Source organism: Centruroides sculpturatus, unplaced genomic scaffold, assembly GCF_000671375.1.
Source record: "Centruroides sculpturatus isolate CEXI.00-Female unplaced genomic scaffold, Cexi_2.0 scaffold644, whole genome shotgun sequence".
Taxonomy (NCBI): domain Eukaryota; kingdom Metazoa; phylum Arthropoda; class Arachnida; order Scorpiones; family Buthidae; genus Centruroides; species Centruroides sculpturatus.
In genome coordinates, this window is record NW_019385082.1 from 232,691 (window position 1) to 244,460 (window position 11,770).

Genomic DNA, 11,770 nt, shown 5'->3' on the forward strand with positions numbered 1-11,770 from the left:
TAGTTGACAGAGCCTCCAGTTCACAACATTCTTCAAGTGTTCCACCGGTGCCTTGTTGTGAGGTTTCCTAAAAGATTGTGTTTATGGAGGAGGGATTAAGACTCTGCCCGAATTGAAAGCCAGCATTACATGCCATGTTGCTGAAATTCCTTCTAATGAAATGCATTACATGTCATGTTGCGAGGCTTTCTTCGCGATACCATTGAACATGCTGTAATGCGCTTTGAACACGTAATTAATGTCAATGGAGTACACTTTGAACACATTTTGTGATTGAATATATTGTAATGTTTCTGATTTTGTCGTCTTTCTTTAGGCGCCATATTTTCATGTGATGGTCGAATTTTGAACTATTTTGTTTGTAGAAATCTCTTTTCTGTGTTCTGTATAACGTATATACAGTTTCATCAAAATCTGATAAGCAAAACGTGCTCTAAAGGGATCCCAGTAAAGGGAATACCAGTTAACCGATTTACCGGTTAACCGATAAATTGACAAAAAAAAACATTCGGTAAACTTACCGGTAAATTTTTGAAATTTACCGGTAATTCAGTAAATGAAAAATTCATACTAGACATTTTTATGTAGAAAATATTGTGTTTATAGATATTTAAAAAGGCTAAAGGGACATTGAAAAAAAAAAACAGGTAAATGTAAGCAACAATATATCTAATTATTAATTTTATGTGAGGTATTTTTTGTTTAATTTTAATTTAAGCTTTCTTCGGTTTGAGAGGCGGTATAAATCGTACTGATTACAGATACAGATCGTCAAAATTAGGAGATAAGACTGTAAATAATTTAAGTTTCTTGAGAAGTTATTTTTTAAAAATGATAATCAATAAAATGGTATTAGTTACTATATATCATTTCTGTGGAATTTTATTTTTCTGTATTATTTTATTTCTGTTTCTAAAAGTTATTATTGTTTGTTTAGAATAACACTTTGATTTTTATATTTTTTATATTCTATATCTTTGAAATAAAAAATGTGAAATGGAAATCAAAATGACATATTTTTTATCACCTTAATTTTATTTTTTAGAAAAAAAATTTACCGGTAAACCGGTATTTTAATTTTCATTTGCCGAATTACCGGTAAATGAAACAGTCGGTAAATTTACAATCCCTAATTACCACTTTGTATGTGTGTGTTTGCTAACCTTATTTCGTTTAATATCTCAGGATAGGGTATAAAAGAAATTTGGCGTGTAACTTGTATATAAAGAGAACTGATGCTATTAAATTTTGGAATATGCAACTCGAGGGAATGAGGAGATAGAGGGGATTACTTGTCATATTTCGCCTGGGATCAGACATAATGAAAACTTTATCCATTATTGGAGTTTACAATACTTTTAAAAAACTCATCTCTATGCTCAAAGTTAAGCTTGTTTTTTTATACCTTTTTACAATAATTAATAATATACATAAGAATCCGCATCGAATCCTTACGTCTGTAGAAAGCTTCTGTGTGGATCCTCATAATTTATTAATTCAGCAATTGGAGTAAACTCTCGATTTAACTAACGAAACTTTGTTCTATAGGAAAAATTTGTTTGTTTTGTTAGTTCCGGCAACTCGACACTTGCCTAGGAGAAATGCATTTCGGGAGATCTTTTCAAGGATAACTGGCCCCTATTAAGGCGTTACAGACGTGGAGAAAACCCGGTAAATTTACCACACGTGGCCAGCCCGTTCTGGCCAGACGCAAACCCACCGTGTTTAGGGAAAGGAAGCGCTTGACCACTGTTGGGCCGGAAAAATTTAAAAACATTTATATTCGTGTTAACAGGTTGGAACAACGAGTCAATGTGTGTGTATATTACCTCTTCATATTTATACATTATAACAACATTTGAAAACACTTGCACCCTATATCTTTTAAAACCAGTAGCGTGCCGTGACGTTTGATGATAGGGAAGCTGTGTTTCTGTAAGAAGCCGATTTCCAGGGGCAATCAGTTAATTGAACGTGATGGTCAAGGGTCCATTTGTATTCGTTTGTTCGATAAGCCAGTAAAAACCGTAGATTTCTCTAAATGTATTTTTAATATCACAATTACATTCTGAATCGCTAGCCACGATATAAGGGCTAAAATTATAAATAAAATAATAAAAACTTACTTGGTGGTGGATGTACTGTACAATACATACCTGGTACAAAATATTCTTCAATTGTATGAATATACTTTAAAGAAAATTATTATAAAATATAGCTTTGTAAAAAACCGTACATAAAAATAACATAAAATATTCTTTACTTTTTAAATCTTAAAACTATTCACTTAGTTAAAATAGCTCCCTACGAGTGGCTAATGGATGAAATCAGAGACGGTTGCAGAGCGTGTATACACGCGGACTGCCAAATCCCAAAGATGGCGATACTGATCAATGTCAAATATCTCTTTCGTCGCATCACTAGTATATCTCAATGGACGCGACAGGGTTGTTGTAGATTTTAAACGTTTCTCACCTTAGCTGTAAGAATCTAAATATGTTAAACTTAATAGAGTGTCTGTCATTTGTTTTCTAACTAATTCGTTTTAGGACCAGGTGTTCACGGAAATTTCCAAAATTTACAACTTTTCGGTCACTCTCGTCGAACTGGAAAAACTTCTGTCTTTATTACATCTAGTATTAAGAAATCAGTCCTCCCCTATACTCGGCTAGAAATTGGTTCGGTTAAGCTTTTGTTTAAGTAAAATTTCGACTCTTTCAGCAGGATTTTCTGTTTCCAATTTTTTAATCTCTTAATTATTTAACTACTACTTAAGTAGAAATAAGCCGAAACTAGTGATGCAACGAATGGTATATTCGTCCTCAGGCCGAATATCGAATATTCGGCCAGGAGCGTGGACGAATAGCCGAATATTCGGCCAAACTATTCGGCTTGATTAACGCACGTACGAAAATTGACGAGCAAACAGAATTATGGCAGGGATCGCGCATCCTGCTCTCTATTGGCCCTCTGTCACTACGCTTCGCCAATCTTGACAGTTGTAGCGGACAGACATGAGCGTCATGGCAGTATGTGATGATATCAAATGTGGATAACAATGAAATGACATACACGAATAAATAACGGAAAAAGAACAAAGAAGGACCGCGAAGTGAAAATGTGAAAATAAATACGAAATTGAGTTGATAACATAATCGAACAAGTCGAGGCAGCTTATTGGCGTGAATTTCGCGGCCGTCAATGCCAAATAATTGTTCTCATAGACTTCGGAAAGCTAAATGCTTGTAATGAAAGTCTCTTAGCGTGACCGGCGAAAGCCTGGGGCCGTTCGGGCTACCAAGCTGTCTGGAACTTCAGTTATGAGAATTTTGTACAATGAAACAAAACAGTCAATTTAATTTTCAAGTTTATAATAAGGGACGATTTCATAAAAACGCATTTATTAATTAATCAGATCATTAATTATTATTTTTCCACATTTTATGACCTAACTTTCGATCTTATGTGTCCACGCAGTAAAAATTTTCATACAAATTTTTTACCCTTTTTCACTCCTTTAGGGTTGAATTTCGTAAAAATTTTTTTTAGCACGCCTACACTTTACAAAAAGAACACATCCTCAAATTTTTAAGTTTCTAGTTTCTAGAGCCAGTAGTTTTGGGTCTGCGTTATCTTATCAGGACTTGTTCTTTTATATACGAGTATATAGATGACTAAACTACATAGTAAGTAGGCAGTTTTCATTTGATTTGTTACCTTTTTTTGATCTCTTAAAAAATAACTTAGTTATATTACTTTTCCTTTGATCTTTTATAAGCAAAAACTTGCGCTTTCTCGAACTTGAAATGTATGTTCAGCATTAATAAAAGTTACCAAAATGATTAATTTACAGCGTTTTTTTATTTCTTACTCCTGTTTTTAGGTATTCGGTATTCGGCCGAATACCGAATAGTAACCGAATATTCATTGCATCATTATTCGCAACCGGTTACTTTGTACTTGAATATTTGTAGTCTTGGAGAAAAAGTACAAAGACAAATTTTCATGATAATGGATACATAAATCGTAAATTTAAGGATAATAAATTCTAGAACTTTTTCTGTACTTCGTGCATCTGTCTCATTCATTAAATTTAGTTGTAAATGATTTTACCAAAGTAACAGTTTATTTTTAACATTCTACAAGAATTGTACATGTTTTTTTCTACATCCCATTGACTTCTGTATACGTGTTAGATACACCAATGAAGAGAATTCAGAAAATTGTATCCTGGTCACTGAACATTGGTTGAGAATTTGCTCTTGGCAAAGAATTTTGATTGGGTTAAATAATTTCAACTATCAAACCAAACTGGATAGCTGAGACTTGAGAGTCTAACCTATTAGACTTGCAAGGTTGACTCAGTTTCACGTATATTGCTCATAATTAGCGTATCATGATGTAACTCAACTATGTCACGATAAGCTCTGTACTATTTTCCTGGACTATTAAGAAATGCTGTACAAGAGTTTTATTTTCCTGAATATTATAACATGGGAAATATGGGCATTGTATCTTGTCAAATTTGATCCTTGGGTTTTCTGTGACATTTTGAGACCCCTAAAAACAGGGTAAGATTCCGAGGATATGTGTGTACTGTATGTGTTTTTCTTGTGTGTGGGCAGTGGCACGTTATACTTATATGGAGACCAGGCAAATTTGAATTAGATGGGCTTCCGTACGGTGTTGACTTCATGCATTTTTCTTCGGGGAGGTTTTTGGGGAAAAAGTTTTGTATAAAAGATTGGGTTGGAAATTGTTGCTAAGTACCTCACGTAATTGTCTTTATCCCCATGGGATAACGAGGCACTATGAGTTGGGTGTCGGAAAAGTCGAGCAAGGCTCATTGCCAGACTTTTTAGTTGTTATGTTTATGGTGTATTCTTGCATATTTACGATGTGCTAACTTCAATAGAAATAAAGTAAAATAAAAATAAGTAACAGGTTAAATCAATTTATCCTGTTTTGTTACATATTACAACATATTCAATAGCCGACTGTGTTTCTTTGAGGCTCTAGGTTCAATTAGTCCCATTATATAAAAGTGTTTTTCCTTATATAAAAAGTCAACAACATCGTCAATATTTGAGTTATATCACTGATATCACTGTTCTTGCTGGGGTGAGAAATGCAACTTTTTAAACGTTCACTAAATTTTTAGAAACATACTCTTTTTGCTATGCAATTTTTGAGGCCCTAGCGCACGCGCCTAACGAGCCTCTTGGGAAATCTGCCATCGAACATATTCGCTTATCCATTCATATACGTCGTTTGCGAATAACATGCAATTACTTTTATTTAATAACTAATATGTTACGAATATATAGGTTAGGTTCTTACATTTCTAAAGTGTCATTATTTCGTAGAGGGAAAGAGCCTGTTATATATTACAGCCTAGGATCAGAACAGACTAAGTTCAGCCTCGTGTATAACTCAAGTTCAAACAAAAGATTTCCATTTGAAACGACAGCAACAGACTACAAAATAAATGATATCATTAATTCCGAAAGTTTAAAATAAAAAACAAAGACCTTTGTGTTTCTAATACCAAAATCGACGATAATAGTCATTTATTTGATAAATAATTCGTTTAATACATAAGATACAAATTGTAAAAATTTGGCACATTTTCAATTATAAATTTTAAAATTAATCTTCACACACTAACGGAAATATTGCTTAAAATGATGAAATTGCAACGACTCAACACACTGTTACGAATGTGCTCAATGGCTCAGAGTTTAAAAATTTTTAATTTTGTTATTTCACATTATGATCATCAGAATTACAAGATTCTTCCTCACATCGATCTTTCCTTTCATACGCTTCACGATTATCGTCATTCACGCTCGAGTTATATTTGTTCCCAATGTCCACGCTTTCTTTTGCTTCCGTAATCTTTATTCTCTGTTGAAAAAAATATAAAATTATTCAATCAAAATTAATTTAATATAGTAAAATATAGTTGTGTTCATCATAATAGCCTACGGTTGGCCGATGAAGTTAAAGCCGTTAGCTTGCTACTTTGGAAGATCCGGAAGGGTCGAAAATCCCTTAAAACTTTTTAGTGAAAATTTGATTTTTGTAAAACTAATAACTAATACTTGTTAAGATTGTCGGACTAATTGTTCAAAATGTGATTATTTATTGTACTTACTTCGTTGAGAATAATAATTGACCATTAATCATTGTTAGTTCTGAGAAAATTTGAAAACAATCACGTTTGCCTTTATTTGGGTAAAAGAATTTACAAAACTACTTGAAAACAACACAATTATCTACCAACCAAATGAATAAAACAGCTTCTTCCCTCCTCAGACTTAGCGCCAGCTATGGCTACCTGATATTTTAATTCTATTTTAAAATACAGCTGAGTGACCTCGTGGTTTACATTTTAATTTAATTTTTTTTATTAATTCAAAAACAAAAACTTTCAAAAAAACGACTTTAAGGTGGAGAAATTTTTTATCGTTAGTGAATAAAGCAATTTTGATTGTGAATTTCAGAGGCTTGGAAGCTTTATTAAAGTGTTCAAAATTCAAATTAACCTAACAGTAGAAACTTCATTAATTGGGATTATATAGACAGATTCTTGGCATTCGAAAACGTTCATTACTTTTAACCTTTTGTACTTTTACTTTCGATTTTGCTTTCATATACATAAATATTTATGCTGTTTTGTATATAATTATATGTTTATTTACCTGTATATAAATTATTCTTCCTTATACACTTTAATTATATATCTATTTTNACTTTTAACCACCAAAATTTAATAGTACCAATGCCCCTAATATATAAACCTGCCCGCAAAATTTTAGACATTTTTGACTAAAGAAACAAGAGTTATTTATTAACTATCGAAGTAGGTCAACAAATCGTCTCTTATCCAAATCCACACATAAAGAAAACCCTAAACTTTTTTTGCATTTTCGACGTTTCAAAGTCTTCCGAGTTCAAAAATGTGAAAAATTTTTAGAGGAATCATTTTAGACCGATCGCCATACTTTCCCCGTTATATAGTCCTATCGCAGCCGGAAAAGTAATAATGAAAGCGAAAGAATTTTTAGTCTCGGATATGTTTATTTACTGATTAATTGAATAATCAACCGCAGTTGCAATGTAACCGAAAGCCTGAAAATGCGAGCATTCTGTTGGGAAGCCAATTACTTTTTTTTTTTTGCTTTATTACTCATGAATAGGTAAGTATTGTTTTTATCATAACTTAATGTTTTAATTTCTCGGCTGTTATAGTGTAACACGGGAAAGTATTGTAATTGAAAGTACTGTTTGAGATATTTTAATCCTTAAAATAAAAAGTAGGGAAAATTTCAGGCGTGAAAAAGAAATTAAACTGAACTATTCAGACCCCTCTAGAGCCATTTCTGCGTATCGGATTTTGATCAAACTTGGTATATACGTTATACAGACCACGGGGAAGAGATTTCTGCAATAAAAAGTCACCACAGGATGACTGTTTATACGAAATTAGTACGCAAAGTAAGCAGACCTATTAAAGAAGAATACATTCAAAACCTGAAAGTCATTCTGCGCGTCTTTAATTATAAACTTACGGAAAAAACACAAAGCTTTACTGGTGAAACTGTTTTATCAGGACGACGGCAATAGCTTAGCTGCACTGGGAAATCGCTGCTGTAGTTGACAGAGCCTCCAGTTCACAATATTCTTCAAGTGTTCCACCGGTGCCTTGTTGTGAGGTTTCCTAAAAGATTGTGTTTATGGAGGAGGGATTAAGACTCTGCCCGAATTGAAAGCCAGCATTACATGCCATGTTGCTGAAATTCCTTCTAATGAAATGCATTACATGTCATGTTGCGAGGCTTTCTTCGCGATACCATTGAACATGCTGTAATGCGCTTTGAACACGTAATTAATGTCAATGGAGTACACTTTGAACACATTTTGTGATTGAATATATTGTAATGTTTCTGATTTTGTCGTCTTTCTTTAGGCGCCATATTTTCATGTGATGGTCGAATTTTGAACTATTTTGTTTGCAGAAATCTCTTTTCTGTGTTCTGTATAACGTATATACAGTTTCATCAAAATCTGATAAGCAAAACGTGCTCTAAAGGGATCCCAGTAAAGGGAATACCAGTTAACCGATTTACCGGTTAACCGATAAATTGACAAAAAAAAACATTCGGTAAACTTACCGGTAAATTTTTGAAATTTACCGGTAATTCAGTAAATGAAAAATTCATACTAGACATTTTTATGTAGAAAATATTGTGTTTATAGATATTTAAAAAGGCTAAAGGGACATTGAAAAAAAAAAACAGGTAAATGTAAGCAACAATATATCTAATTATTAATTTTATGTGAGGTATTTTTTGTTTAATTTTAATTTAAGCTTTCTTCGGTTTGAGAGGCGGTATAAATCGTACTGATTACAGATACAGATCGTCAAAATTAGGAGATAAGACTGTAAATAATTTAAGTTTCTTGAGAAGTTATTTTTTAAAAATGATAATCAATAAAATGGTATTAGTTACTATATATCATTTCTGTGGAATTTTATTTTTCTGTATTATTTTATTTCTGTTTCTAAAAGTTATTATTGTTTGTTTAGAATAACACTTTGATTTTTATATTTTTTATATTCTATATCTTTGAAATAAAAAATGTGAAATGGAAATCAAAATGACATATTTTTTATCACCTTAATTTTATTTTTTAGAAAAAAAATTTACCGGTAAACCGGTATTTTAATTTTCATTTGCCGAATTACCGGTAAATGAAACAGTCGGTAAATTTACAATCCCTAATTACCACTTTGTATGTGTGTGTTTGCTAACCTTATTTCGTTTAATATCTCAGGATAGGGTATAAAAGAAATTTGGCGTGTAACTTGTATATAAAGAGAACTGATGCTATTAAATTTTGGAATATGCAACTCGAGGGAATGAGGAGATAGAGGGGATTACTTGTCATATTTCGCCTGGGGTCAGACATAATGAAAACTTTATCCATTATTGGAGTTTACAATACTTTTAAAAAACTCATCTCTATGCTCAAAGTTAAGCTTGTTTTTTTATACCTTTTTACAATAATTAATAATATACATAAGAATCCGCATCGAATCCTTACGTCTGTAGAAAGCTTCTGTGTGGATCCTCATAATTTATTAATTCAGCAATTGCAGTAAAATCTGGATTTAACTAACGAAACTTTGTTCTATAGGAAAAATTTGTTTGTTTGTTTGTTACGAAAACGCAACACTTGGGATGCCTTCGGGTAGGTCTTTTCAATGGTAACTATCCCCTATTCAGGCATTACAGACGTGGAGAAAACATGGAAAACTCCACTTCGCCAGCCCGGCCTGGGTGAGGCACAAACTCACGACTGAACTACCAGTGTTCGGAGAACGGTAGCGCTTGGACACTGGTGGGTCAGAAAATTCAAAAACATTTTTATTCGCGAATAAAGCGTTCTAACAGATTGCAGTAATGAGTCAATATATGTGTAAATTACTTTTTTATATTTATACATTATGTGAGAATCTGGAAATCGGAAGGAAAGTCAATTTGAGCAAAGTAACAAAGTAGAGAAAAAGATTTATAAATTAATAGAAAATAATATTTTAAACTTCAACGAATTTTACAAAAAACGAATGTCAAGAGAAACTTTCGATTTTGAAAGGAAGTTGATTTCCCTTCCATGGCCGACTCATGATGAGTTGATTTTTGCACACGCTACTGGAGAGCAGATAAAAGGGACATTTTCCCGCCATTCGAGGCAGTCCGTCGAAAGTGGTATTACCACACGAAGAGAGACCGACATACGAAAAGATATCGTCATACAAAGTGTCCGTCATACAAGTCAGTCATACGAATCCGTTAAATGAAAGTCATAGATTTATAGCACTACATACGAAATATACGACAAAATTGTTAAAAGAGAAGTTATTTAAAGAACTTTTTATAGAAAATATTAGAAGAAGAATACCCATAATTAAAGAAGACCCTCATGCAGTGAAATATTCGAAAGACCTGGAGAAGGTAATATGATCACAGTTAGATCGATTTTGATCATGAGGTAACAGTATGTAGAAAGTCCCAGTTAGACAAGATTTTGAAAACGAAAGGGCCAGAATATTTAAATAGAAATTACGTCGTGTGTTCCAACCATTTTACGGAAAAAGATTATCTTCAGAAATATCAGCAATATTTCAAAACAATTTTAATATGTTTGTTACAGAGTCTATATGGAATTAAAACTGTCAATTAATTATTTCTTTAAAAAATGCAATTATTAAAGGTGTTTGTGACAATTGTATTAAATTATTGGCAGATAAATATTTCAAAGTCGTTATTAAAGCATACGTGACAAAAAATAACGATTCATCTAAAAGTTTTCTGAGAACAAAAAATGCTAAATTAAAGATTTCACATATGTAATAACTGTATTATCCATGATCTGTATGATCAAACTGTGCACATAATACATTTTGGGGTTCAATGTGTTTTAATTTAATGAAAAAATGTTTTATTTTTAAAAATTGTGAATTAAATTAAAACCTCAGAATTTAACTTAAAAAATCTGACACTTATTGAATTTGATTTGTTTTGTTGCTATTATTCCTTCCTTTAAATCACTATCCATCCACGTTTCCTACTAAGTAAAATTATAATTCATGTTTTAAGATCATAAAATAAAGACAAAAAGATGATAACATATTTATTTCGTAATATTTTTGAAAGTTTTGTTAGACTTTGCATAGTCTGCGGTGTTAATGTTCTCCTCGAACCGCTAGATGTCAGTAGTTCACGCTGTCGCCACTACGGTACATGCTAATTCACGAGAGTTTCCACTATTGTGGTATAAGCTATTTGCCTAACTCAAATTCTCCTAGGTGCCAGGAAGTTATAACGCGCCACTGTTTAGCATTGAAATTGATGGGATAAAGCAACATGACACACGAGCGATCTCCAAGGGGAGGTGACATATGAGAAGACTTTTATGAGAAATTGACCTCTTTATACGTGTTAGATAGATCTACGAAGAGAACCCAGAAAACTGTAATCACTGCCGTAAATCATCTGGCTCTAGCCCGATGATTTACGGCAGTGATTGGTATGTTATTGGTGTTCATTGCATCGGGTTAGCAGGGTTGTTTATTTCCAGAAAACTGTATCCGGATCACTGAACACTGGTAATTGGTTGAGGATTTGCTCTTGGCAAAGAATTTCAATTCGGTTAAATAATTTCAACTATCAAACAGAACTGGATAGCTCAAACTTCGGAGTCAAGGTTATTAGAATTGCAAGGTTGGCTCGCTTCGACGTTGTGAGGCCCTGGAAATAGCCCCTCCCCCTAAAAAAAGGAAAGATATGTAAAAATTTGTTATGTTAAATCGTCAGGAAAGCAAATTATAAGTGTCGAATCGGCGACACCCGACTTTGACGTCGACGCTCATCAAAAGTTGACGGAAAAACCAAATTTTAGATGTAAAAAGAAGAAAATTTAAAATATTAAAAGTTAAGACGCAGTTTAGAAAGCAAAACGAAACTAGATAAAAAAATGTCTAGATGAGCGAAGGTGTCATAGTCAACAATTAAACGCGATCAGATTCGAAAAGATGGTGTCGGATAAACCATCTCCAGCCGACCTTTTCCACGAACTTAACGAAGCTCCATTTACACCTGGAGACAGGTGTATGAGCAATTGGAAAACGGTGATGTAAGAACTATCCAATTGACAAGAAGCCGATCGCAAAAACCCTATAAAAACGCAAAAATCAAGGACA

General features: G+C 32.9%; 1 protein-coding gene and 1 long non-coding RNA gene across 2 annotated transcripts in view; one reads left to right on the plus strand and one right to left on the minus strand.

Moving 5' to 3' along the window:
- Positions 1 to 5,536: 5,536 nt before the first annotated feature.
- Positions 5,537 to 6,377, minus strand: LOC111634402. Its single transcript, XR_002758210.1, has 2 exons — positions 5,989 to 6,377; positions 5,537 to 5,907 (listed from the first exon to the last, which is right to left on the minus strand). It is a non-coding gene; the product is annotated as an uncharacterized LOC111634402 (long non-coding RNA).
- Positions 6,378 to 6,761: 384 nt separating this feature from the next.
- Positions 6,762 to 11,770, plus strand: part of LOC111634388 — a 30,726-nt gene continuing 25,717 nt past the window's right edge. Inside the window, exon 1 of the transcript XR_002758197.1 lies at positions 6,762 to 7,202. The gene's annotated coding sequence lies outside the window, so the exon portion shown is untranslated. The remainder of the gene's footprint in view (positions 7,203 to 11,770) is intronic.